A 4519-nucleotide genomic window follows, 5' to 3' on the forward strand; every position below is an offset into this window, starting at 1 on the left:
GGGGGGGGGGCACCCCATAGACACACAAGTTGATCTACGGATCGTTCCTTAGCCATGTGCGGTGCCCCCCTCCACCATATTCCACCTCGGTCATATCGTCGCGGAGTTTAGGCGAAGCCCTGCGCCGGTAGAACATCATCATCGTCACCACGCCGTCGTGCTGACGGAACTCATCCCCGAAGCTTTGCTGGATCGGAGCCCGGGGATCGTCATCGAGCTGAACGTGTGCTGAACTCGGAGGTGCCGTACGTTCGGTGCTTGAATCGGTCGGATTGTGAAGACGTACGACTACATCAACCGCGTTGTGCTAACGCTTCCGCTTACGGTCTACGAGGGTACGTGGACAACACTCTCCCCTCTCGTTGCTATGCCATCACCATGATCTTGCGTGTGCGTAGGAATTTTTTTGAAATTACTACGTTCCCCAACAGGAATACGAGGGGGGTGCTGGAGCTCCGCTGCCGCTGCTTGCTCCGGTGCGCACCCCGGCTTCCTCCCGACTCGCGCCCGTGCGCGGCGGCGCTGCACTTGCTGTCGTGCACCTCATGTTGCTCCAGTGTGAGCGAGTGTACCTCCCTGCTCGCGCCTGTGTGCGGCGGCGGCCGCCGCTGCTCGCGCCTGTGCACCTATGCGGCACAGGCTAGTCAGCAGGGAGGTTGAAGGGCGAGGTGGGCGGCTGCAGGCCCTTGTCGGCTGGGAAAAGAGAGAGGAGAGAGGAAGGAGACAGGAAGAAGGGGAGGCGCCGTGGAGCTGGTTGCCTTTTCCTTTTTGATCTAGGGGTGTGTGCAAAATCTATGGAGTAGTTTGTAAATTTAGACTAAAATTCATCTGGCACGAGATGTTACGCCACGTAGGCAAAAGGGGGCTCATCTGTCATAATCTCACTTAACAGAGCCAAATCCGCCGATCAGTGGTTTTGCAAAACCATTATGCAAGATGTGGTGTTTTCTATAGAGAAATGTATTTTAGTGTTTTCGCAAACCTAGCCCTCAAAGTGATGGTTTTATGCAATTTACTCGGGTGGTAAGAACAAACAGGAGAAGCTGCCTACTCTTTTTTTTTTTGACAGTGAGAGGAAGCTGCATAGCATTCGGAGTCCTCAATGTCAGCTAGGCATAGTGAGTACCCGAGTATGCTTTAACCCTGGAAGGCTACATACAAACCAACCATGATGCACAAGCTTGTTCACACTCTCAAGCTATGTTCTTGAACAATGGAGTGAATATGGTGCTGAACCTGCTTTATTTTCCTCTACACTCTGTTTGGATGTAGACATTGGGAGGCTTGACATTGAATTGGAGCCAATGCCAAATCACACAGGACATTGATATTGATATTGAATGTGAATTCTGCTGTTTGGATGTCAAGTAATTGGCACTTGGCATTCCGAGGAGTGGTTCAATTCCATGTCTTGTTTGGATGGTCATAAATTGCATTGGAATTGCTCATTTGTTACAGGATCTACATCACATGCCTCATTCAGATCAGCATCACATGCCTATGTCACACTGATCCATAGAATCATGGCAAGCAAAATTCAGATTAACATGACATGTACTGTACCTATCTCAGGTGAAAATTGCATTATCCAAATCTACATCATAAGTGAACATCGCGTAACTTGAATCGGGTTGCTGATGGGGATTCGTACACATACCAAGTGACCTGCAAGAGATACACAAGACAATTTGGGATTAGAGGAAAATTTTAGGGATTAGGGTTCTGACCAAGAGGGTGGGAGTGAAGGAGGGGGGCGGCTGCCGTGGGGGGTTCATGCGCTTGCAGGGAGGGTCACGAGGGGGGTGCTCGCCATGGCAGGCTAGAGGCAGCCACCGCCGCTAGGTGGGACCTCCTCGGTCGCCATGATGGGGAAGACAGGGGACAGGGTGCGCGCTTTCCATGGAAGGCAAGAAGAAGCCTGGGTATGGATCGACCCTTGTTGGGGAGAAGAGACGAGCCCGAGGTCTTACATGAGGAGGAGGAAGAAGGCAGTCGGTCGCGCCGCCGTCTCCACAGTCGCGCCGCTTCTCCTCTCCAGCGGCTGTTCCTTTTCGACGAGTGGGACGAAGCGGTAAGTGAGGCGGGGGCTCGCGTACTACCGAGTACCAAGGAAAACCGAGCGGTGAGGCTCCGAATTCGAGAAGGGAAACGTTGGCTTCCGGCGCACCGGCCGAAGCTCGGGCCGGTCGCCCGCGAATCGTTCGATTGCGCCCCATTTATCGGCCCTCGTTTAACCACAGCCAGTCAATCTTATCTCTTTTCATCCTTATCTTTTTTGAGGAAGCCGTCAACCTCTTCTCCCGTTCCTCTCGTCTCTCTCGCCCATCTCCTCTCTGGCTCTCTCGCAGCTGTGCAGCCCCCAACCATCGCCTACTGGGATGCCGGCCCAACCACCGCACTTGGCAGCCTCCGTGCCACGAGCACCTATTCCAAGCTCCTCTCCGTCAATCTCCTCTCCGTCTGGGCGACTAGACCTCGATGTTGCTACAATCACAATCTCGTCGCCGACGTGGGATGTACTACAACCATGCCAGACGGTGATGCGACCGTCGTCGCGTGCTACTATGACTGAGATGACGTGGTACTACAACCGTCATGCACTCGTGCTGGAACCGACATGCGGGGATGCTGGAACCGACGCTGGAAAAAGCTGCAACCTCAGCGTGCACCCGCGCTAGAACTAGCACATGGTGATGCTTTTACCGGCCATGTGGTCTGCTGGAACTAGCTATCTGGTGTGCTGGAACCGGCAACAAAAAATGATACAACCAGCGTCACCCAAAGCTTCAATCGAAGGCAAACAAAATTTTTGGGTGTTGGCACTGCGCAAACACGGAAGCTTCAACTGACGATGATAAAAGCTTCAACCGGCGACTAGAAAAGCTTCAACCGGAGACGAAAAAGTTTCAACAACAGACGACGAAAGTTATGGATGACGACGAAAGCTGCAACTGTTGATGAAAAAAGCTACATCCGACAATGAAAAAACTTTCAACCATTCATGTCTCGGCTTAACCCGCGACGGCGGCGATGACATTTTTGCTGCATCCGTCGTCCTTTTTTGCTACTACCGGTGAGGTAATTTGGTACATCCTTCATGGCGAGCTCATGGTGCCACGACTCAGCGGATGTTTTTCTTTTGCAGGAACCGGCTACTAGCGGAGCTGCAACCATGTGATGCAGATGCTAGAACCATTGCCTAGGAAAGGTGGAAGCGGTGCTGAGACGACGACGGCCGCTGCCTCGGCAAGCTGCAACCGGCATCAGCAAAAGCTACATCCGTCTTTTCGTTTCGCTGCGATGGTTTATAGTGGGTGGAGCAGTGGAGTCCAGCAGATGACGGCAAGGGAGGCAGCGGACGGAAGCCACCCACACGTCGAGCGATCTCGGCGAGGACGACGGGGGGAGGGGGGGGGGGGCGCAGCGCAACCCGATGGTGCAACCATGGGGCCACGTGATATGCACCTGCCCGGCCGGTGCTAGGAACGCCGCTGCCGGAGCAGCGTCCATGGTCATGGCCAGGAGATGCAAGACGGGATGGCCATGGCTAGGGACGCGAATGGCGAATGGCGATGGCGAGGTTGCAAGCAGACCAACACTGACAGAGGACGTGTCGATGGCTGGGAGCGGGGCGGTCGACAGCGGCGCTCGCCTTCGCTTGTTCTGGGAGAAAGACGACACGAGGGAAAGGGGATATAACGAAAGGGCAGATCGGATGGCTCTCGCTCGCTGCATCGGATGGCTGGGGCTGGACCGGCCCAAAGTATTGGGCCGGCGCACCGGCGCCTAGAGCTGCCCATTGGAGAAGGGGAGGCGCGCATGTTGCCACGGACGGGCCAATATCTTGGTCGTTTCCAAGTCTGAATGCCAAGACCATCTGAACAACGGCATTCGGGTCCAACTAATGCCAATATCGAATTATGAGGCCCAATGTCTACATCCGAACGAGGCGTAGTGAAATCGAACTGAAGGAGCCTGCTATTCTGCATTACATGTTGACAATGTTGTCGGACTTAATTATCTTCAAGAAGGCACAGCTGTGGCTGTAAACCAACTGAGGATGTGAAGCAACGCTTTGACTTGGGAGATTGGCAAAATTGGCGAGTTATGTTCTCTTATTTCTTTCCCTCGCTGCACCCGTGCAACATTTGCTGTTGAACCCTGTATACCCTATCAGACATATTTCTTGATTGAAGTGGTACTAGTACTTAAACAAGTGGCAACCATGTGTTTAGTTGAATCCATATCCTCCTCCATCTGTACAAGATCTGACCTTTCTTTTGGCTTCTGAATTTTCTTTCCTCTAATGACTAGGCGTGTGATGTATTTCCTAGATACTCCTCCCCTAATATTGTGAACATGCCAGTCAGACAAGCAGTTTAAGTTGCAAGGTCCGTATGTTTGTGTACTCAGCCTTTGCCCGTGTTATGCAACCACATATATATATTATTCCACCGCGGTAGTTAACCTTTTGAAAAAAGTTAGTTCTTGTAGTTCTAACACTGATGTTGGCATCAAC

At 52.7% G+C, this 4519-nt stretch overlaps 1 long non-coding RNA gene across 1 annotated transcript; it reads right to left on the reverse strand.

The window, feature by feature from the left end:
* Positions 1-1420: 1420 nt before the first annotated feature.
* Positions 1421-2086, reverse strand: LOC119306684. Its single transcript, XR_005149001.1, has 2 exons — positions 1971-2086; positions 1421-1665 (listed from the first exon to the last, which is right to left on the reverse strand). It is a non-coding gene; the product is annotated as an uncharacterized LOC119306684 (long non-coding RNA).
* Between the last annotated feature and the right edge of the window lie 2433 nt (positions 2087-4519).

This window comes from Triticum dicoccoides, chromosome 5B, assembly GCF_002162155.2.
Source record: "Triticum dicoccoides isolate Atlit2015 ecotype Zavitan chromosome 5B, WEW_v2.0, whole genome shotgun sequence".
In the NCBI taxonomy this organism is placed as follows: Eukaryota; Viridiplantae; Streptophyta; class Magnoliopsida; order Poales; family Poaceae; genus Triticum; species Triticum dicoccoides.